The sequence below is a fragment of the Phacochoerus africanus genome, chromosome 8 (assembly GCF_016906955.1).
Source record: "Phacochoerus africanus isolate WHEZ1 chromosome 8, ROS_Pafr_v1, whole genome shotgun sequence".
NCBI classification, from domain to species: Eukaryota; Metazoa; Chordata; class Mammalia; order Artiodactyla; family Suidae; genus Phacochoerus; species Phacochoerus africanus.
Window position 1 is genome coordinate 168,653,343 of NC_062551.1, and position 24,033 is coordinate 168,677,375.

A 24,033-nucleotide genomic window follows, 5' to 3' on the forward strand; every position below is an offset into this window, starting at 1 on the left:
CTCGGAGCTCCGCGTTATGGTCTTTCTCCCCCAAGTCCTGAGGCTGCGTTCAGTGGACACATGTCAGCACTGGAGCAGCCAGAGTTGAAGCTGCTGTCCCGGCTCATCCTCCTTCTTCTTGCCGTACCTGTCACTTGGAATTTGTAAGACTTTTTCTTCCAGCACATGCAAAGTCCTACAAGCTCGGTAAGCCTGATTTTACACCCCCCCCCGCCCCAATAATTCACAAACTGAACTCAAATCTAGGGTTCCCTTATCACATCTTACTTCAAAATAAGTCCCATCTCTCCAGAGGACAGCCCAGAAAATTTCCCCAGATCATGTCTCACAGGGAACCCAGCCTGTAGAGTTCCTACTGTGGTGCAGTGGGATTGGCAGCCTCTTGGGAATGCTGAGATGCGGGTTCCACCCCTGGCTTGGCACTGTGGGTTGAGGATCTGGCATTGCTGCACCTGCGGCTTAGTCCCGGCTTCGGCTCACATCTGATCCCTGGCCTGAGAACTCCGTAAGCTGAGGGGCAGCCTGAAAAATAAATATGAGTTCCCGTTGTGGCTCAGCGGCAATGAACCCAACTAGTATCCATGAGGTCATGGGTTTGATCTCTGGTCTCACTCAATGGGTTAAGGATCCAGTGTTGCCATGAGCTGTGGTGTAGGTTGCAGACAGTGGCTCAGATCTGGCATTGCTGTGGCTGCGGCATAGGCCGGCAGCTATAGCTCCAATTCAACCCCTAGCCTGGGAACCTCCATATGCTGCAGGTGCGGCCCTCAAAAGCAAAATAAGTCCATAAGTGAATAACAGTTGGAGGCGCTATTAGGCAACACCAAGAGGAGAGACCAGCCCTGCAGTCTGGGGTGTGGTGACTCCTGGAGCATCTTCTGAGGGCAGGGCTGCACTTCTGTGAGGGCTCAGGCTTTGGGGTTGCAGCCCCAGCTTCCCCTCCCACCACTGTCAGGGGGCTGTAGCCAGAGGGTATTTGGTGGGAGGGCTGCATGGTGGGTACAGCACATTGGTGGTGCCCTTGGTAGCACCAGATTTCCTCTCTGTCCCTGGCATTCCTGCCTGCCTCTGCCCCTAATCTTTGTTGAGCTCCAGATGCTGTCATGGCTCTGGCTAAAAGCTGGCCTCAAGGAAGATGTGAGCCAGGGCTTTAATTTCCCTAGATACCAAGGAGAAAGTGGATTAAAAATAAAAATAAAAACAGATCCAGGTATTTAAGTTGAAAAGATACGTGAGTTGACCCCTAGAGGCTCAGGTCCAGTGATGGGAGAGTTTGCGCATCCGCGACCAGCCCCTTCCCTTTTGTGATTTAACTGCCCCACCCTCAAGAGCTGGCAGGCAGCGCAGGGCTCTCATTAATCTCTGCAAGACTCCTCTGGGAACCCAGATTAAGAAGCTCTGCAGGGGAATCTGCTTATCAAAATACTGATGAATGGGCTGGGTCAAGGGTGGGAGTCAGAGGCAGCCAGCGCCTTGAAGCATAAACCCCCTGGATTAGCGTGAGTTGCTCTATCTTTCTGCTTGTTTTAGCTGCTAAAGCAGTTTGCAATCTGGATCTGATGCTCCTTTGATAGTCTTTCTTACCCAGAGTTTTTCCAGGGGTCCGCTACCACTCAGTGTCGCGAGGAAGCTGTTGTCAAGACATCTGTGAATTTCTCCCATCCCGACAGAGGCAATGGCTCCATTTTCTGTGTCTAAAGTTTGTCCCCATGTTTCAAAGCCCCACTGGGGAGAGAATCAGGTGAGCCAGATAGTCACCTGGGTATGCTTCAGTCCCTGTTTTTGGTAGAGCCGGTCCCTTTGGCCAAAAGTCACGCATAAGAGGCGTTCCCACTGAGGCTTAGCAGAAACGAGCCCCACGAGTATCCGTGAGGATGCAGGTTCTATCCCTGGCCTCGCAGCGGGTTAAGGGGCCAGCGTTGATGTGAGCTGTGGTGTAGGTTGTAGATGCAGCCCAGACCCCACGTTGCCGTGGCTGTGGTAAAGGCCGACAGTTACAGCTCCAATTTGACCCCTAGCCTGGAAACTTCCATATGCTGCAGGTGCTTTGCCCTAAAAAGCAAAAAAAAAAGCACCTGTAAGAAACTTATCAGTGGAGCGAGCAGGAGCATTTCAGCGCGAGAGGGTCGGCTGGAGGAAAGCCTGCTTCGTATTTCTGTTCTTTTGGGGGCTTTAGAAATGGAGAGAAGCTATGCTGCTTTTCTGGGTCTTCGTTTTCTTCTCCATGAGGAGGGCATGGGGGCCAGGGCTGGCTGGCTCTCACCTCCTCCAAGTCCTTGTGACCAGCCCCTTCTCTCTGCACACTGCCCGCACCCAAACTCCCTTTCTCCCCTCCCAGCTCCCCTCCTGGGAAGAGCCCTGCTCCTGCCACCTGGGCACCACAAACCCAGAGGGAGTCTGGGAGGAAGGGAAGAGAACTCTGTGTCCTCATTTTTTTCTTTTTTTTCTTTTTAGGGCCACACCCACAGCATTCGGGGGTTCCCAGGCCAGGGGTCAAATCGGAGCTTCAGCTGCCGGCCTGCACCACAGCCATACCAACGCCAGATCTGAACTGCATCTGGAACCTACACCACAGCTCACGGCAATGCCAGACCCTTAACCCACTGAGCGAGGCCAGAGATCGAACCTGCACCCTCATGGATGCTAGTTGGGCTCATTAATGGCTGAGCCACAGTGGAAACTTCCGCGTGTCCTAATCTTGAGGCCACTGGGGAATCTCAAGAGGAAAAGTTCAGAGGACCGGTAGGGGCAGGTGGCACTGCACAGGGAGTGGTTGTCGGCCTCTTGCCTTGATGCGGAGAATGGCGCCTTCGCTTCTGTCCAAATTTGGTTCTGGAATGTATGATTTGATTCTCTGCAGGCAGCTAATCTCGTTCAGAAATTCTTAGCTTTGAGCCATGACCATGGCGCGTCTTCAGCCGGATGTGTTCCGTCGGTTTCCTGCCACGACCGGCTCTTACCGTTGTCAACTGTGCAACCCTGAGACACTTCGAGACTGGCTCCTTCGTTTCAACCTGACAGATGGGGACTTTGGGTTACAGGTCAAATGACAGGTCCAAGGTCACACAATCAACGGATTGGGACAGGCAGATTTCCTGGGTCTAAGGACCCACAGGGAACCGCACAGATGAAGTTTTGTCAGGTTCCTGCACCTGTGTAGCCCACACCCTCAGCATCGAGCCAGAATCAGAATTGTTCTCTTGCCACAAAGGCCAGATCACTAAAAGCGCAGAGCCTGATGGGAATTCAGCTTCCCTTTAGGAAGCGCCCCCCTCCCTGCGTGTCCCCATTCCCTGAAGCGGCACCTGGCCTCATCTGCTTTCCTTTCCGACTTTTGGGACAGGACCTGTGCTGTTCTCTGAGCTGGAGTTCCGATTTCTGCTTGGGTTGTGGGCAGGCTGGTCCGGGAAACTGGAGCAATGGCAGGTTCCGGGCCGTGCAGATCGGGTGATTCTCGCCTCCGTCCTCAGGGCCGCGTGATGCCAGCCTTCTCTACTCTTTCCGTGACCCTCCCCTGCCCTCAGGCCACTGGAACCATCCCCAGGTGGCCCCAGCTGCTCTCAGCTCCCCTCCCTGGGGCCACAGCAGGTCTGACCCTGCAGCTTAATTTACCAGGAGGAGGCGGCTGATCGCGCTGCTGCTGGGTGACCCGGGGACGGGTGAGTCTGTGTCTGGGAATGCGTGTGGCCAGCGGAGCAGGAGCGCCTGTGCGGCGCAGCTTCTGTTGGACTCATCTTCGTTTTCCAGGAACTGGAGGGGGTGTGCATTTCAGACTGTTCACATCCATATGCCACCTGAAGCCTTTTTTTTTTTTTTGCATCCATTGTCTGCTTCCTCCCACTGCCATTCAGACTAACAGCCGCTGTGAGCCCTGCCCTTGAGCTTTCCTCTCGGAGAGGGAGCTGCTTCTCTTCCTTCCCTCGCTCTCCGTGGAGTGAGAAAACTCGTCTGGATGTCAGCAGAGCTGGGTCATCCTGGGACCCCTTGTCCCTGGGGATCTGTCTCTGATTCCCTTGCCTGACTCCCCAGACCAAGTCCTCTGACTTGTCTCAGTGTTCCTCTCATGACCAGCTGCCCATCTTTGTGAAAATCTGGGGTCCTCTGTCCCGTTGACTCTGGAGTGCATTTCCGAAGATGTAGGAGACAAGCCGGGAGGGAAGGGCGCTGTGGAGCTCGTGGTAACGTGATGGAGAAACCGAGTCGGGCTGTGAGGCGTGCTTTGGGGGAGGAGGAGGAGGAGGAGGAGGAGGAGGAGGCGGAGGAGGAGGAGGAGGTGCTGGTGGGAGGGGAGAGGGGAGGGAGGGAGGAGTGACTCAGTGCTTCCACAGTGAGCCGAGAGCGGGTGCCTGCGTGCCTGTGCCTTGTGCTCATCGGCAGACTTCTGAGTCGTCTGGGTTCTGGTCTCTAAGGCTGACCTCTGCCTCTGCTCTGAGACTGTCGGGGTGGGGGTCAGAGCAGGAGAGGAAGAAGGGGTGTGCGCAGCCCACGCTATTTGCACAGACAGCTGGTCCATTGACATCGGAGAAAACCTCAATTTTTTTTTTTTTTTTTGCTTTGTAGGGCCACACCCACAGCACATGGAAGTTCCCAGGCTAGGGTTGAATCGGAGTTACAGCTGCCAGTCTGCACCACAGCCACAGCAAAGCAGCATCCTCGCTGCGTCTGTGACCTACACCACAGCTCACGGCAACGCCAGATCCCTAACCCACTGAGCGAGGCCAGGGAGCGAACCCACATCCTCATGGTTCCTAGTCGACTGTGTTAACCTCTGAGCCGTGAAGGGAACTCCCCCCTCCGTTGATTTTTAATTCCCTTTAATGGAAACTATGAAGCATCACCCGTGGCCGCCTCCTTCCAGGCATTGCCCGTCTTTTCAAATTCTCGTGAAATGGCTCTTCCTCTCCAAATCTGAGCCCCTACCTTCTGATCTCCTCAGCCCCGACCCGTTTATGTGCTTTGGACAATGCCACCTCCACCTCACAGCTACCAAGGTGCAAAATTCACAGCTGCCCCGACCCACTTGAGCCCTCTCGCCGAGTTCTCTCTCAGATACTCGCTTTGTGGTACCTTACAGATCTTTCTCTCCCATGGCCCACAACGCCGTGGTCCAGCCCCAAGTCACGGCCAGCCCGGCCTGGGCCGTCATCAAAGGTTTCTGGTGCATTCCTCACCCAGCCTACTCTGCAGCCCCGCGGAAAGCTGAAGCCTTTAGCGTCTCCTGTGAGTTTGTTAATCTGCTGTTCGCACGTCTCCAACTGCTCCCTGCTGCTCATTGGATGAGGCCCAGGCGTCTCTGGGTGGGATTCAGCCCTCTCTGAAATCTGGCCTCCTTCCTCCCTTTCAAACTCTCTTTGTCTCTGTCTCTCTTTGCACAAACCCTCCTCCCAAGGCCAGGAGTGCAGGCAGCTTGGGCCTGAGCTCGGCTGCTCATGTCTTCCTTCTCCTCTCCCCCCGACAAGCCAGCTCCCTTCTTATCCACTGGCCTACACTCTGCCCACCCTCCAAGGTGAAAGGCACCTGCTCTCCCAGGAAGGCCAGCCTTCCTGTCCTGAAGGTGCCAGCCGTCCTTGCAGGGCTGGGGGTGGGAGGTGGGGGGGGAGGGGATCCTCTAGGGATATATTCACCGCTGGGATGTCTTTTGGGCTCTGACGTGCTGCGCTGCGAGCTCCTGTTGCACACATCCTCTCCTTGGCGAAATCACAAGCCCTTAGAGCAGCTTTCTTTTTCGACCCACGCCGGGGCTCGGCCCAGCCCAGCACACGCGCAGGCCTGCACGCTTTGTTTTGGGGGTTTGATGGGCGCTGCTCAATCGAGCTACCGAGCAGCTCTGTCTCCTCTGCCACAGTGTGGGGCCAGATGGGGGATGGCGTCCACGTTTCCGCTGGGGTCATCAGCCAGTCTGCCCGTCGTGGAGAGTGGCATGCACAGCGCCCAGCTCCCCCGCTCCGCTCCCCCTCCGAGGGGTGTGCCGAGGGCCTGGCAGGAAGCTCTCCCCTCCCTCATAGTTTGGGGTTTCACTGCTGTCGCCAAGAACCTAGTCCTGGCTCTGCCTCCATCTGATTCCACCTCCCTCCTGGAAGTCCATCTTCTTGCTTATTTTGGCTGCTGATTTTACTGCTCTGCAGCTTTCAGGTTTGTGTGCTTAAGGGGTGCCCGCAGGAAAATTCACCAGCGTTCTCACCCTACAAGTGACTTCTTCTTCAGAGGTGTCACTTAAGAGACACAAGCCTCGGGCTCCCAGTGCTGTGAGGCCCGTGGGGCCCAACCCAGCCAGAAACTGCCACTGTGACAGCAGGAGCGGGGGCGGTTTCCGGGGAGGAAAATCCCCTGAGTGAAAACGGAGACGGGCCTCTGAAAGCACTGCAGAATTCTGGCCGAAGGAGTCGCACACTTGCAGGCCTGTTTCGCGTCCAAGAAGAGGAATTCTCTAAGAGTCGACAGTGACAGCGACAGCCAGCACATCTGGCTTAGGCGTCTGCTCACCACAAACCCGGGGGACACTCCGAGTCCAGCAGGATGTTGACCAGCTCAGGAACAGACTGCTGTGCACAGACTGGTCCGGGAGTCGGGGAAGGAGGCTGTGATGTGTCTCGTTATTGTCCCAAAGCCGGTACTGAGTAATGAAGAAAGTTACGCAAATACAGCCTGTGGTAAAGAGGCCCGGCCACACCTTGGAAGGCTTGTGTTCCACTGGCCTGGAGCGTGAAGGTGTTTGTTGTAACAGGATTCGATCCCTGGCCCTCAAAACTTTCCGCCTTGGCAAGGGGGAGAGTGAAGGCGTTTCCCCGCTGTGCTGTGTCTCATCTCCTGGAGGCGTAGCTTCGTCACCTTGACTTTTCCTTCTGATATAACTCGGGCGTCCTTATTTAGAGGCCCCCTGATGGATGTTTAGGTATCAAATGCACCTCGGGGGTCGCTGATCCCGGAGGGGCCCCAGAGCGCAGCTGCTGGTTGGCAGGGCATCTTCCCTGCCAGGTTTGCTTGCTGCTCTAGCTGGTGTGAACCAGAATGAGGTCATCCCAGAGCGAGGAAGGACCGTGGCGCTCACCTCGCTCAACCCTGCACGAGATGAAGAGATACCCAGTTCTGCGACATGCAGCCGCCTGCACCTGCCTGACCGTTCCCCGTGGTAAGGAGTACACTTGAAGCCTGTTCTGCTGCCTCTGATTCCTGAAATGGACTTCCATTTTCAGTGTGAAGAGGCAAGTCCCAAGAGAAGCAACATCCCCAGTAATTACAGAGAAGGCAAATTAAAACATCGACACACCCTGCTTTCCCCTAACAAATGGGCAGAGATTTTCTCAAAGGTTAGGACTCACAGCGCAGACAAAGATTTGAGCTAATGGGCTCACGCTTGTTTTTCAGGGACTGTTGGGCAATATGTTAAAAGCCTTAACATCTGTATAACTTTTCATCTGGCAACGGCATTTGCGGTGCTTTCTCTTAAGGAAAAGCTCCTGTTTGTGTGGCAGGGGTTTAGCCATCAGGACATTCCTAGTGCTGCTGCTCATGATAAAACCTGAGAAATAGCCACGTCTCTAACAAGAGCAGTTGGTTAAGTCAGTGGGGCCACAGCCTCAGCATTTCTTAGGCGTTTTGTATTAATTAACTCGCTTAATCTTCACGATGCTAGTACAAGGCAGTCCTGTTATTTTGGCAGTTGTGCAGATAAAAATAACCGAGCCATGAGGAGGACCAGCAGCTGCAGCAAGATGATGCAGACGGCCAGTGAGGGAGGCAGGAGGTACCTCCAGGGGGTCCCTCCACAACCCACATATTCTTCACCCTCGTACCAGACATGTGCAGCAGAAAATATGTATTAAGAGATATACGGAATATGCTCCTATTGGGAGTTCCTCTTGTGGCTCAGTGGAAACAAATCCGACTAGCATCCATGAGGATGGGGGTTTGATCCCTGGCCTTGCTCAGGGGGCCGGGGATCCGGCCTTGCTGTGAGCTATGGTATAGGTTGCAGATGCAGCTTGGATCCTGCACTGCTGTGGCTGGAACATAGGCCAGCAGCTGTAGCTCCGATTCGACCCCTCGTCTGGGAACTTCCATATGCCATGGGTGTGGCCCTAGAAAGCAAAAAAAAAAAAAAAAAAAGTCTATGGTCCTATTTTAGTTTCAAATATCAAAGATTCCCAGAATACTCATGACATTACTTTCATGATTAGGAAGAAATTTGGTTAAAAAATTTATCCTTCATATTTAGCTAAGGTGATTTTCTGTAGCTTTTCTCTATTTTAAAACTCATCCATTTCTCGACGTTCCACTGAGCTCTTTCAGTAGGCAGGGCATGACAATGGCTGCTCTGGATCAGCAGGGTAGAAGATGGGCTATGCCCAGCTGGCACAGAGTTTTGTGCCATGGGGAGACCAAAGATGAAGTAAACAGATACTAAGGGCTGCCACATATTGATACCAACTGTGTGTGTTGGAATGATATTGATATGTTTATTCTTTCAGTCTTTGGCTTAACTCCTCTTATAACCCTTGGCAGCATGTGGCATTAATTCTTAAGGTCACCCAGTCAGTAGGCAGTGGGGCTGTAGTTCATCGCTGGTGGGGACGTCCCAGCCTGAGCGTCTAACGTCTCCAGCCTCTCCTGCTGCAAACTCATTGTAATGTGGCCACACCAGCCTTCTTTTCTGCCCCAGGAGCTTTGCACTTGCCATTCTGTCTGCCCAGAGCACTGACTCCCCCATTTGACCACAGCAGGGTGGCCTCCTCATCTTGCAGCTCACAGAGACCTTCACCAAGCTTCTCATCGTGGCTTCCCTTCCCCTTCCATCGTCATTCTCCTTCATGTTCCGTCCCATCACCTTGTTTTACTTTTGTGTGGCAGAGTATCGCTGTCTGACATTAAGTGACATTGTTTCAGCCACTGGATTGTAAGCTCCACGGAAAACAAGATCCCATCCTCATTGTTTTTTTTATATGAGAGGTCTCATTTATTTAAAACTATATTTGTCAGTGTTGCTTATGTAATACAATATATTATAAGATAACACAGGTGTTAAAGGAGAGATGTGATCAGACACCGTCTACCTATTTTCCACAGTGTGGATTTTTTTTTTTTCTTGGTCTTTTGTTGTTGTTATTGTTGTTGTTGTTGTTGTTTTTGCTGCTATTTCTTGGGCTGCTCCCGCAGCATATGGGGGTTCCCAGGCCAGGGGTTGAATCGGAGCTGTAGCCACTGGCCTACGCCAGAGCCACAGCAACGCGGGATCCGAGCCGCGTCTGCAACCTACACCACAGCTCACGGCAACGCCGGATCGTTAACCCACTGAGCAAGGGCAGGGGCCGAACCCGCAACCTCATGGTTCCTAGTCGGATTCGTTAACCACTGCGCCACGACGGGAACTCCCACAGTGTGGATTTTTGACACTCAGAATTAATACGGATCTGGTTCAGACTAGTAAACTGTGAGGAAACAATCCCATTTACCATTGCGTCACAGAGAATAAAATACCCAGGAGTAAACCTACAAAGGGGCAAAAGACCTGTACCCTGGAACTGTAAGACACGGATGAAGGAAACTGGAGAAGACATATCATGCTCTCGGATTGGAAGAAGCAGCGTTGTCAAAATGACAGCACTGCCCAAAGCAGCCTACAGATTCAGTGCAATCCTTATCAGACTACCAATGGCATTTTCCACAGAACTAGAACAAAACATTTTAAAATTTGTATGAAAACGCAAAAGACCCCGAATAGCCAAAGCGATCTTGAGATAGAAAAATGGAGCTGGAGGAATCAGGCTCCCTGACTTCAGATGTTACTACAAAGCTACAGTCATCAAAACAGTGTGGTAGGCACAAAAAGCGGAAATATAGATCAGTGGAACAGGATACTTAACGGTCAATTAATCTATGACAAAGACAAGAATGTTGAATGGAGAAAAAATAGCCACTTCAATAAGCAGTGTTGGGAAAACTGGATTCTGCTACCTTCCACAGAATGAAATCAAAACATTCTCTAAACTATATACAAAAATAAACTCAAAATGGATTAAAGACTAAAGGTAAGGCCACATACCGTAAAACTCATAGAGGAAAACATAGCTGACATAAATCACAGCCATGTCTTTATTGATTCATCTCCCAGAGCAATGAAAGTGAAAACAAAAATAAACAAATGGGACCTAATTTAGCTTAAAAGCTTTTGCACAGCAAAGGAGATCATAAACAAAATGAAAAGACAACCCACAGAAAATCTTCGCAAATGAAGCAACTGAAAAGGGGTTAGTCTCCAAAATATACAAACATCTCATGAAGCTTCGTTTATATATTAAAAAAAACTCAGTCAAAAAATGGGCAGAAGACCTAAATAGATATTTCACCAAAAAGACATACAGATGGCCAAAAAAACGCATGAAAAGATACACAACATCATTAATTCCTGGAGACGTGCAAATCAAAACTACATCGAAATACTTACCTCACACCAGTTAGAAAGACCATCATTGGAAAGTCTACAAACAATACACTTCTGGAGGGGGTGCAGAGAAGAGGGAGCCCTCCTACACCACAGGTGGAAATTTAGGTGGGGGCAACCACTGTGGAGAGCATAAGTGGAGGTATCTTAAAAAAACTAAATATAGAACTACCATATGATCCAGCAACCCCATTCCCGGGCATGTACCCAGAGAAAACCACAGTTTGAAAAGATGCGTGCACCCCGTTGTTCACTGCAGCACTATTGGCAATAGCTAAGACATGGAAGCAATCTAAATGCCCATCAGCAGAGGACTGGATCAAGAAGATATAGTACATATATACAATGGAATATTACTCAGCCCTGAAAAGAATGAAATAATGCCATTCGTGGCAACATATGGATAGACCTAGAGATGATTATACTAAGTGAAGTAAATCAGACAGAGACAGGTATCATATGAGATCACTCGTATGTGGCATCTGATAAAAATGATACAAAAGCACTTATGCGTGAGACAGAAGTAGGATTTCCCACTGTGGCTCAGCAGGTTAAAAACATGACGTAGTGTTCAGGAGGAGGCAGGCTTGCTCCCTGGCCTTGTTAGAGAGGGTTAAGGATGCAGCGGCAAGCTGCCGTGTAGGTTGCAGGTGTGGCTCAGATCTGGCGTTGATGTGTTTGTGGTGTGGGCCTGCAGCTCAAGCTCCAATTCAGCCCCTAGCCCGGGAACTTCCATATACTATAGGTGTGACTGTCAAAACAAAGCACAAACAGAAACAGATGCAAAGATTTTAAATCCAAACTCAGGGTTGCCAAAGGGGCAATGTTGAGGGGAGGCATGGATTGGGAGGCTGGGATTGGCATACACGCACTTCTGTATATGGAACTGGTCAATAACAAGGACTTACTGTGTAGCTCGGGAAATCGACTCAGTACCCTGTGGGGGCTCATGTGGGGAGAGAGGCAGAAAAAGAGTGGATGTATGTGTACGTGTGGCTGGTTCACTTTGCTGAATACCTGAAACGAACACAGTATTGTAAGTCACTTACACGCCACTAAAATTTTATTACGAAATGAGTGAACTGGAGAACCTTCCAACAGTGATCAGCATGTGCTTTTGTCAAATTGAATCGAGGAAGGCGCACACGTGCCGTCTCTGTGCATGTGCTGGAGCCCATGGCCAGTATTACAGCTCTCTGTTGAACTGGCAGTAACGGTGCATCCAGCGGCGTGCTCAGTGCGTTGCTAACCTGCTTTGTGTACGTCATCCGCTATGCTCTGCCCCCAAGCCCTGCGAGACCCCCAGTAGTTTACAGCGGCGTGTGTTCACTGGGGCTCTCCAGAGAAGGAGGAGCAGGAGGATACGCGCGTGTCTCTGTCTCTGTCTCTATGTCTGCGTCTGCATCGACATCTATGTGTGTATCATTTCTTATTTATTATAAGGAATTGACTCATGATATTGACTTTGGAGGCTGAGACGTCCCACGTTCTGCCATCAGCAAGCTGGAGGCCCAGGAAAGCCAGTGGTGTAATTCCAGCTTTAGTGCAAAGACCCGAGAAGCGGGAGAGCTGACGGTCCAGCCAGTGGTAAATTCTAGAGAAGACCCACGTCCCAGCTCACAGGCAGATGGGGAAGAAGATCCGCGTCCCAGCTTCAAGGCAGCTCTGAGAGAAGAGCAGTGTCCCAGCTCAAACGGAGACTCAGCAGAGCAAGAGCCCCGCCCCCTGATCTCCCTGGCACCCCCAGTGCACAGTGGCTGCTGCTGAGGTTGGGGGGGGATGAAGAAATGGAGAGGATGATGAGAGAGTTTTCTCTCCGGTTGGACATGCACGTTGGAGGCCGTGGAGGGTGAGGTGAGCCACTGTGGGGCAGGAAGGAAATAAGGTAGATGAATAAATACACAGGTGTAGACCTGCATATCCTTCCTATTTTGGTGAAATGATAGCGTATGAACATAGCATCAATGAACAAATATATGCACATGCCAGTTTACTCAAATGGTGACTGCCGGGGTACATTTCCCTAAAAATCTTGGGATCATTAGCTTAGAAGGAAAGATGGGTCGGGGGGGGGGGGTAAATTGGGAGGATGGGAGTCACATACGCACCGCTGTGTATACAACAGAGAACTAACAAGGACCTACCGTAAAGCACAGGGAGGTTTACTCAAGGTTCTGTAATCTACGGGGGCGGGGGCGGGGGGGGGAAGAGCGGTTTTGGGTCCAACTGATCCACTTTGCTGTAAACGTGATGCTAATATAACATTGTAAATCAGCTACACCCCAATAGTTTTTTTGTGTGTGTGTGTCTTTTTAGAGCCGCTCCCGTGGCATATGGAGGTTCCCAGGCCAGGGGTCTAATCAGAGCTGTAGCCACCGGCCTACCCCACAGCCACAGCAACGCAGGATCTGAGCCGCGTCTGTGACCTACACCACAGCTCACGGCAATGCCGGATCCTTCACCCACGGAACGAGGCCAGGGATCGAACCCGCAACCTCGTGGTTCCTACTCAGATTCCTTAGCCACTGAGCCACGACGGGAACTCCAAATACCCCGATAGCTTTTTATCTTTTTCTTTTTTTAATAAAAGTTGAAACAGGATGGGGAAATAGGCCATCTAATACAATGTTCCAGGTGCTCTGGAAAGCGTGAGCACCGCGTGCCAGCGAGGCAGCGTGTTGAGGGTTATCTAACCTGTTTCAGAGGGTTGAATAATTGTGAAAACTCACATTTAAAAAATTATTTTGTTAATGTCAGTGATTATGTTTTTAAAGCTATTTCCAAATACACACGCTTTTAATTTAGACCGTAAATGGCCATGGCCCTTCAGGTCGTTTTCCTAATAAACGAGGCAAGGGAGACCCCCCCAAGGGTCGCCGTGGACCAGCAGGTTTCTGAAGGGTTCCAACATGGCTGTCAATGACTGTGGTTAACTATCCGAGCTGTCCTTGCTTTCCGAGCTACAAGATTAATCTGAGAAATGGGAAAATAAATATGTCTCTAAACTCTGGTCTCCTAGCTAGAGAGGCAGGGGGCATTTCACTGCAAGAACAGGGGCTTTGGAGTCCAACAAAGTGGGGTTTGAATCTCACTCTTCCCTCTTTCCTTCTGCATGTCTTTTTTTTTTTTTTTTCCTTCTGTTCTTTCTTTTTTGGCTGCCCTGAGGCATATGGAGTTTCCTGGGCCAGGGATCAAATCTGGGCCACCGTTATGACCGCAACCACAGCTGCAGCAATGCCGGATCCTTGACCCACTGTGCTGGGCTGGGGATTGAACCTGCATCCTAGCGCTCCCAAGACACCACGGATCCCATTGCACCACAAGGGGAGCTCTGCCTCCTGCATGTCTTCGAGCAAAGCCCTTTTCTTGGATCATTCATCCAAAAGGGGGCACATGGGCGCCTGCCGCAGAGACATCACATCCGTGGAGCTGAAACAGAGCCATGGGCCTGTGGAGCCAGCACAGGGCTGGGTGTGCGGTGGGCCTGCATGGATGATTGGTTCCTCCCGACGCCCTCTGTCTAAAGACAAGACTGCTCTGCACGTAGGAAGGACACGACATCCGTCAGAACACAAGCCAGAACACGCTTTTTCCTTCTCGTACTTGAAGAAACGGAGTCATGTTGGATTGTGTTCTTCCTTAAAGAGTTTAAATGGGCTTCATGCAAACCACAGCCATCCTTCCTGGGGCTGACCTGACCCTTGATATTTTGCTGGCGATGCTATCAAGCTGCCCTTTTCCTCCCCGGGCTCAAGCTTGGATGCTTCGGCAGCTGGGTTTCTGTACAACAAATGACTCTTGTCTTCTGAGCATGGAGGGTTGCAGTTGGCTTGCAGCAGAGTAAACAGGGAGAAGCTGGGACCTTGGCCTGGGAACCACCTGTCTAGGCAGCGAGGCCTCTTGTGGAGTGGGGGCGGGGGGCTGGGTGGCCTGTTTGGAGGAGAGGATTGGCTCAGGAAGGGGAGGACTGAGTTGGGCAGACCTCAGCAGATTCCTTGGCATGCACTGCAGAAGGATTCCCTGAAGGGCTGTGCAGAAAAGAAATGTGCTGTGTGTTGGGCAGGCCAGAAACCGCAGAGAACCTGGCAGTGCTTTTTGAGGATTTGGGAGCAGAAGAGCAGCCTCCCTAGGTGGTTATTTATAGAGCCGGCGGCAGTAATGATCAGTTAGAAAAAATAAATTATAACTCAGTTGAACCTGAAATAACTTTTCTTGTGCAATCCCGGGCATTCCGCACGGGTGGCTTGCACCCCGCTCCCTCCCGATAGGGTTCCTGGAGGCTGAGGGTCCACGCCAGGCTCGCTCCTGCCCCTCCGAAGCGGTCAACAAGGCAGCAGAGAGGGAGTTTCTGGCTAGAGACAGATTTCTGGCTGGTTGAGTCCGTCCTTTTCCCTTTACACCCCCCCCCCCGCCCCAGATTGCAAGACGTCCCTTCTTTCCTCCCTCAGCACGTCTGTATCATAGGGCAGAAGGGGGGCCTTTGACTGGGAGTATGGAATCCACGGCACGCCGAGCCTCCACTTTTGCATGCCTTGTGCACGTGAGTGTATGCACACTAGGTCGTTTGCAGCGTCTGTGTTTTGGCTGCAGCAAGAGCTTCTCCATGCCGTGCCTTCTGAGAGCTGGATGCTGACTCGGAGTTCGCAGGCCCCCAGTCTCTCCTGGCCCCTCAGCCAGCAAGGAAGACCACCACGGTGTTGACAATGACAGCTTGGCAGTGGGGTCACCTTGAGCTGCCCAACCTGCCACTTGGCATCTTGACACTTGGGCATCCGTCCTGTTTCCCTTCTCCCAGCCATCTGCTCCTTCTTTCCTATTCATTCATTCATTCGTTCGTTCATTTGCTTTTCAATCAGCAAGCATTTACTGAGCGGCTATGATGTGCCAGGCACTGGCAACAGAGACATAAATCTAGAGGCTGCAGGCTGGTGGCACTGGAGCTCGTCTGGCCTGCAGATGCATTTTATTTGGCTCACAGCATAGCGTCTTAAATTTGAATTTGCTGCTGACACTAAAGATGTGATTTTGCATGAGAAAGCTGATACCCGCTTCTCCTTGAAAATCTGAAGTTCTGGGCAGTCCTGGCCCACACGCCCACGTGGTAGTATTTCTACGAGGGCAGCTGCCCCTGTTAGGTGAGACGAGTCCCTCCAACTCATCACAGATCCGGAGACTCCCAACTGTCTGGCCAATACCATCCAGGTGCCGTCAACGAGCTGCTTCAAGCACGCGTGGAACCTGCCTGGCCTGGGTGCATCTGAGTCTGCGACCCCTGATGCAGATCCTAATTTGAGAGATGTTATGGCCCAGTGAGGGAGGTGGACAGAGCCACAGGCGATTTAGTGTGTGCAAAGTGTTAGGAGAATAGCTCCTTGGGAGAAATGGGGGGGGAGGGAATAACTACAAAGAGTCAGGGACTTGGAGAGAGAGTTTAAAACCTCGATTTTGAAGATGCAGTGAGAATGTACCAGGATCAGCTGTGAAGGCGCCTCTGCCACAGGGTTTGGTCTGTATGGAAGCTTGGCGTGTGAGGGAGCGGAGAAGTCCAGCGGGGGGCAGGGGGCACACACCTGAGAACAGGTGAAAGTGAGGCCTTTCTCTCTTCAGTGGGATGCTTGTTGGCCACGCCTTCCCAACTGCAAACCAGCAACTTCGGGGCCCTTCGCACCTGTTTCTGGCCAGCAGATGCTCCTCCCCAAGCTGGGTGGCCTGTGAGCAGGTCCTGACCTGTCTGCCCAAATTTGCCTAGATTAACAGAGTCCTGCTGTTCCTCCCCATACCAGCCCAAGGAAGGGAGGAGGCAGAGGGAGAGGGAGAGGACAAGGCAGGCCTGTTTCCGTCCTCAGAGGGCAGTAGATGGCCCTGGGAGCAGGACCAGTGGGTGGACAGGTGCCCCTACCCCTGTACACCTTTCTCTCCCATCCCTTGAAAGCTGGAGATGGTGAACTGAGCATTCCCCCGGGCCTCCCTTGGCCCCCCTGCATTCATCACCACTCAGCGTAGTCTGGCGTCTCCCCAGCAGGCATTGTCAGTCCAGAGCTGGGGGTGGCGGGGCAGGGAGCAGGGGGGGAGACTTGCAGCTTCCACACCTTTCACCTTGGAGACCTCCCGGGAGCCACGAGCCCTACCAGCTCCCATCCCTTCCATGCCCCACTCCTGGTGTTTCCCTGGGGTCACTACTCACCCTGCCTTTGCCTCCCTCACGTCCCTCAGGCTGGATGCCCTCTCTCTCCCTTGCTACATGCTGAAATCTCCCGTCCTTTAACCCCCTGGCTGCATCACTTCTCCCTGAACCTCCCTGATTCAAGAATCACCAGCCCCAGTCACATGGTAACATTTTGCCAGAAGTCAGGACCTCCCCTGCGACCCGGAGGCCCCGTCAAGACAGCGTTTCAGAGCCCAACGAGACCTTGGCCGCCTCTGAGGATCACCCCTCACTTTCGTCCCCACCCCGTGTGTTTCTCTTCTGGCAGGAGCGCGGCGGTTCACGGGGGTGGTGATGAATTTTGGGCCCTCGACCAGCTCGTTCGCTGCTTGAGGGCGGGAGGTGGCTGCCGCGCCTGCTTCCCCAGGATGCGCCCCGGCCGCGTGGTGACGGCTCCCAGTTGTGTGTGGTCACGAGCCAGGTGGCCGAGAGAATTGAACTCCTGGTAGAAAGGGTGCGAAGTGACTCTTCGCCTGCAGATGTGTCATTACGACTGTCCCTGGAGGAGGAGGGGTGGCAGTTTGGGGTGACTGGGTCAGAGGAGGGGACCTCTGTGCTATGAGGGCACCTTATGGCCGAGGGCCTCTTTGCCTGGAGTGTGAACACTGGCCTGAGGGGAAATTGGCTCGTGCAGCCCGCAGGTTAATGCAGGGCTGGGGAAGGGAGGGAGCGTAGACCCTGCCACCCCCTGTGCCCCTTTCAAGGACATCAAGAAGTCATGGCCTGGTGATAAGGGGGAATCTTGGCTCCTCTGAAGTCCCCATCTGTGGAACTCTAGGTTATCACGAGATTTCTGGTCTGAAATCAAAGGCTGTCAGCCTCTTTCTACCGCTTGCGCTGGTTCGGGTCCCCTGACAGTCCCCCCAAGCTCTCTCATGGCTTTTTCCACCACGGTCTTCTCCTGGGCTTCCTCCTGGCCTCCCCGCCTGTGGCTGCGGTGATGCTGGCAGCTCCACCAGGGCTCTGAGTGGCCTGTGCCAGCATCCCAGGGCTGCTGCTGTTGGGCCGGGGGTTTCTCCCCAGCAGCCCAGGGTCGGGGGGTGCAAGGAGGAGGGCAGAGCAGGAGTGGGTGGGCCTGCCCACCTGCATCCCTCCAGGGGACCACCCGGCCGTATTACTCATCAGCCGAGAGCGAGCCCTAGTCTTTGTTCAGGAGCGTTTCCACGTATGCTGACTTCTGCGATCCTCCCAAGCAGCTCACGGCTTGGGTGTTTTCATTATTCCCATTTTACAGATGGAGAAATTCATGCGGCTTGGCGAGATTTAAATGACTTGCCTGGGGTCGAAGCCCAAACCCCTTGACTCTCAAACATCTCATCATCCCACGACACCCTTTGCCTCCCAAGTCCTGTATCCGCATCGACCCAAAGCCCCAGCATCCTTTCCATGAAGGGGCCCCGGAGCTGGGAAGGGATTCAGCCCCACCCCCATCCCTGGAACTGCCTGCCTCCGCTCTCCTGTCCCCTGAGGACACCAGCCAAAGGGGACCTGTTCTCCTTCCACATTCTGTCGCAGCACAAGGAGTCCGATTTCTCCTATTGAACAGAAAAGTCTCAGATTTCAACTCTGCGACCTGCTTGGGAAGAAGATGCTCTGGGTGCCGCAGGCGCTTGCATTCTTCTGGGCCTTCGTTTATGACGCCGCGGGTGTTCGTGAAGAACCTGCCGTGCAGCAGGCACGGTTGCCGGTGCCGGGATAACGGTGAACAAGACGGGTGCGGGCCCCTCCCTCCTGGAACTCACGTGCCAGCCAGTGATGAACTCGGCGTTCCAGGCTGTGCTGGGGGCTGTAAGGAAAACAGAGAAGGGTGATGGGTAGAAAGGGTGGGGGTGAGATATGCTTGGATCAGGGACTAAGGAGTGGCCCTGGGGTCGGAAACGTACAAGCTGAGGCTTGGGTGGCAGAAGCAGCCGGGACGCTGGGCTGGGAAGAGAGACCGGGAGGGATGGACGTCCAGGTGGGCGCTGGCGGGCGGCCTTGCAGGGAGCATCATCTTCACGGTGGTTTGACGACGTGTGCTGTCACCCCTGCGGTTCGGCGACACTGCGCCCAGTGCGAGGCGTTATCCCAGCACCCCACGCAGGTGTCGTGGCATTTCTGCGAGAAAACCAGCCCGAGTTCTCGGCGGGGAACTCTCAGTTGAACTTGAAGAGCCCGCAACTGCTTCCACCACGGGCGCACGGGGAAAGGACCCTGGCGTGGAAAGCCTGTGCTGGTGGGAAGGACAGGAGGAAAGCCTCAGTTCGCCGACTGTGGAAACGCTGGGCCCCTGTGACCCCGTTGATGGCAAAAGTCAGATTTTATGAGGCTCCGTGCTTATGATGGGAAATAGCGCTGCTGGGGTTTCAGGTTTGGGTTCTGCTGTTGACTTTCTGTGTTTCCTTGTTTCTCTGAACACGTCACTTCACCTCTCTAATCTTAGAAATACTGTGCCAAGTGAGGGGGGAGATGGACTGAGGCCCAAGGCGCTTCTTTCCCTTTTGATGCCTTCGAATGCACGCTTCAATCAGCAGTGAGATTTCTTCAGGTCACAGGCTTTTCCGTGGCTCTGCTTGGAAGGAGGTTAGACTGTTAAGTCTAAGTGAGTCATTCGTAACGGGGTGAATCTTCCTAGAGGCCAGGTGCTACTGCTGACCTCTCTTGGTGTAGACCGGTTGTTCCCCTCGTGTAGTCCTCAGACCAGTGGCTCCTGGCATTTTGTGAGAAATACGCGTTCTCAGCCTCCGCTCCAGATGTACCGAATCAGAAACCCTGGATGTGTAACCCCCAAATTTGGTTTTAACAAGGCCTCCAGCTGATTCTGACACACAGCAAAGTTTCAGAGCCACTGGCGTAGAGCATATGTGCTTGAAGACTGGGGGCTCCCGGTGCTATTCTTATATATCAGTCATATGGCCGCAGGAGATGCTTGCATTTGTAAGATGTTTATCCACCTTGGCTTTTGGTGACTAGTCCCGTGGCTGCAAAGCAGAGAGAGAGCTCATGGCTTTTTCTGGGATTGGGCCCAAGATCTTCGGTTTGGCACCGTCTCCTGTCCACGACTCCAGGCGAGCACCTGCTAAGAGGAGGGTGTGGGCGGGGGCGGGGGCGGGGGTGGGGGGGCATGCTCATGCTGGAGGAGGCCCTGGGGGAGGGGCTGCCGGGTGTCCTTCCGTGATTCCAGTGGAGCAGTTTGTTGATTCTGTTCGCGTTCACACGTTTTTAAAGCCTGCGGCTGGCCTGGGTTTGGAAGTGTCCGGTGGACAGATCCGCTTGCGCTTGTGCTGTGGACGTCAGCAGTGAGGAAAGGTCTTGGGTCCCAGGTGCTGAGTGATCTGGTGACCCTGCTGTACACTGAGTTTAGAGTGCTGATCCGGTTTGGTCTCCTCGTCTACGTGTCCACGCGTAAGACTAGAACGAGGTGACCAGATGGCCCAGATCACCCAGGACCGTCCCGTGTCTCCCCTTCCTGTCCCTCTCAGTCTGGTGTCTTGGATTTGGCCCTGCGTTGCCCACTCCTGCTGGATCTTGTCCAGTCGAGGGACAAAACGTCCTGACACCCTCCTGAAGGATGGGAAGAGAGGAGATTCTGAAGGCACAGATGGCAATACGTGCCAGAGGCGGAGGAAACCGATGCCTGAGGGGGTTGCCCCCACACCAGCAGGAGCACCGAGGAGGCGGGAGCCGGAGGCACGCAGGCCCAAGAAGGGTAGAAGTAAGTTTATTTTCCTGGTAGGGCTGAGAGGAGGGTTAGGACGAGGCAGGGACTGGGAGTGGGGCTGGGCTGGCCTCTCCTGGCCAGAAGGCAGAGAAGGGGAGGCAGATGGGCAACGCAGGAGGTGACGAGGGCGCGGCGCGGAGCATGAGCGCGCCAGCCCGAGCTGGCCTTGCCTCTCTGCTCGCGCCTTCTGCCCCTCTTGCTGAATCCTTTCATCTCTGACCATGTCGCTGCATCCCTGGGTCCTTCCTTCCTCCTGCCATCCTGTCGGCCCCGACACCCTTGGTACCCTCTTGCCCAGCTCCATGCCCATGCTCCTGCCGCATCCCGCCCGCTCCATCCTCCTCGTCTCGCGCCTGTGCGTCACTGCCATGCTGCCAAGAGGACAGTGGTAGAGTCCCATCGTGATAAGCGCTCTCCCTGTTCGCAGATCCCAGCAATGACCAAGGCTGTCATAGCAGCTCCCGGGCTGGCCATCCAGGCCCCACCGGATGGAGGACCACAGCGGCTCTCGCTTTGCAACTGCACAAGCTGCACCAAAGGCCAGAGACGCTGAAGAAGCAGCGTGAATCCCGAAGCTTTCAGAATAACCCGGAGAAAGCTGTCCGTTGAGTGGCAGCCCGTTTTGCCGGGGGACGTTGTAAGAAGAGACCTCCCCTTCCTCACCGCTCCCATCCGCCCTGGACGCCCGTCCTCATGGGCCCTGAAGACCTCACATCCCCCTCGAAGCGTGCTGCTCCTGCCTCAGCCGTGGTAGTTCTGCTTAACCTTCTCTATGAGATAAATGTTCGTTTTTTTTTCCTCCCTCCACCTTCTGGATTGAACTGTCTTACCTGAAACGGGGTGGTTTTAGGCTAGAAGCACCGCTAGACGTTCCTGTTTCTCAGACATTGCCGAGCTCGTGGCACATGTGTTTCATCTGTGACTAGGGGGCCACTTCCAACAGATGCTACCTGGCCTGGGCCGTGTGTCGCCTGTGGGCTCCTTGGTGCCTCTCTTCCCTCCCCCGCCCTGTCCCAGGTGAGACGCAGCCTGCCTCTCCGGGTGAGGACCCTACGTGGGGCAGAAGGGCTTTGGCTGGATGTGCGAGGGAACGTGTGGGCTGGTGGGACCATCTTTTTTGTGAATTCAGGGGCTCCTGGAGCAGGGCTTTGTCCCTGGGTGGGGAAGGTAGCTTCGGAGAGGCCATCTCTTCGCCCAGGGTCCTTCTGCTTCTACGCTCTCAACTCCCACTCTTGCCTTTTAGCATCTTTCTTTTTTCACTTAGAAGTAACTTTGTTATTTTTCATTACTGCAAAGCAGCACATGCTTATAACAAAACATCGGATGTGTAGACGAAAAAAGGACAAAATCAGCCCCGCATCCTCTTTGCGCCAAAGACAACCATGGAGACACTGTTGAAGAACCTTCCAGGTCCCTTTCGAGGCGTGTACTGTCATACACGAATGTATGTCGTATATCCATATGTCGTATATACGTCATTGTGATGTGACGCTACCACACATATTCTTTGATAATGTATGGTGTGTAACATCTTGTCACAGCCTCTCTATATCAGCAAACCTTTTTGGGGGGTCTTTTTTTGTCTTTTGGGGGCCGCAACTGTGGCATACAGATGTTCCCAGGCTAGGGGTCCAATCGGAGCTGTAGCCGCCGGCCTACGCCAGAGCCACAGCAACGTGGGATCCGAGCCGCGTCTGCAACCTACACCGCAGCTCATGGCAACGCCGGATCGTCAACCCACTGAGTGAGGCCAGGGATGGAACATGCATCCTCATGGACACTAGTTGGGTTCGCTAACTGCTGAGCTGCGACGGGAACGCCAGCGAACTTTTTTTTTTTTAATGATTAAGTGATGCCTCTAATTATAGAAGAAAAAACTGAGGCAAAAACGTAAGGTCATTTACAAAAGCTGAGGCTGCTAAGTCATTTGGTGTTGGAACTGAAGCTAAGCAGATCCAGCTCCCGGAATGCACACGCACCCCGTTTTGGGGGCGCCGTGAGTTCTATGCGTCTGCAGCGACTGCCATGTAAGAATCCCCCGTTACAGAGCTGATACCGCTGTTTAGTTCCTTAATCTCATAGGGTGCCATGCTTAGGTTGTTTCCAGCTTTTCTCTACCGTAAGCAGTGTCAGGGGACGTGCTGCTTCTGGTTTAACCTACTCAGTTGTTTCCTTGCTGTACGTGCCCAGAGGAGATCAAAGGAAGGAACTTTGGAAAGAACTCCACATGTGGAGCCAGCGTTAACTTCTGTTGATGGAAACTTTTTCAAATATTTCAATGTAAAAGTAACCATCTCATTTAGGAAAATACGGGAACGAGAGGAGTGGACCCCTCTCACCCTGTCTCGCCAGCATTAACTGCCCGGTACCCATCGTGCAGCAAGCGGCTGCTGGAAGGTGGCAGGCGCCTTCTCTTAGGTGCCACCACACATCCCCACTTGGGAGCTCTGGCTTCCTTTGCCTTCCGCAGACCATAGCACACCCACCGATGAAGGCTAAAGTGAGCAGGTGGCGAGTGAGGGATCGGCATTGCCTCTCGGGGTTCGGTGCGGGGTGTATCTCCGGACTCCTCCCTCAAGGCTGAGAGATGGTCACCGTTCATTCATTCACGCAGGACCTACTTAGGGAGCAGCCACTGCTGCAAGGTGCCACGCTGGAGGCTGCGGAGGCAGAGGAGAACTAAACCCGGCCTCCATCCTCGGGGAGATCACAGCCTAGAGCAGGTCAGCGACGAGTCACACACAGTTACTCCACAGCACGGTATGGGGGAAAAACGTCCCTTCAGTTCTATATCTCGAGGCAAAAAAATGTGCAACAATCGGAAATCCCCAAAGGAAAAACATGAAAGTCCCACGCCGTCCACTCGCGGGCCTGTTCACGGCAGTTGTCATTTTCAAGTGTGTCCTTTGAGGCTTCGCAGGCTTGTGATCCCTCACGGGGTGGCGCCTCCTCGAAGGCGCTGCGTCCTTCACCCGCACCTCCAGAGACGCTGGCACCGTCGTCCTAGACGGCTGATTCCGAAATCTGCTCCGTGTGAATCCAAATGAGAGGAAGCAGAATTAAAGGTGAAGGGACTCATGAATTGAAACAGCGTCTCCATGTGTTATGTATGTAGGGAAATTTGCATTAATTCATAGCCTTCTGTTGATGGAAACGTTTTCAAATATTTAGTTATGAAAGTAGCAGCCTCACTTGAGAAACTACAGGAACAAGAGGAGGGGACCCCTCTCACCCCGTCTCACCATCCTAACCCAGGGCTGGTGGCCTTTGGGTGGGTTTCATCCAGAAAGAATTTCTGTGAAGATGGGGTTAAGGGGAGGCCTATATGAGGTTTTTTTTTTTTAAAGTTCTTTCCCATTTTAATTTTTAATTTAACATGTTTAATAGTTAATTATATTCACATAGTTCAAAATTCCAAGAGTAAAAAGGCACAGAGAATGAAAAGTCTGTATCCCAGCCATCGAGTCCCCGGGAGGGACCCGGGAGAATCAGGTTCTTGCGTATCCTTCTAGAGCTTTTTCATGCATATAAATCATATGTGCATATAAAATATGAATTTCCCGTAGAAGTCTTGGTAATGCCATCACTAAATACGCTAGGTTTGGTCGGAACTGTCCTGTAGATATTAGTTCAGGCCTGCAGTACAGACGGAGGAGAGAGAAAGCAGCGGAATGGAGTGTGCGAGAGAGA

General features: G+C 53.1%; 1 long non-coding RNA gene across 1 annotated transcript in view; it reads left to right on the top strand.

Moving 5' to 3' along the window:
• LOC125132370 (uncharacterized) overlaps positions 1-21,148 on the top strand; it is a 167,191-nt gene extending 146,043 nt beyond the window's left edge. The window contains exons 3-4 of the long non-coding RNA XR_007136226.1: positions 20,105-20,337; positions 20,771-21,148. This is a non-coding gene — a long non-coding RNA (uncharacterized LOC125132370). The remainder of the gene's footprint in view (positions 1-20,104; positions 20,338-20,770) is intronic.
• The last annotated feature ends 2,885 nt before the right edge of the window (positions 21,149-24,033 follow it).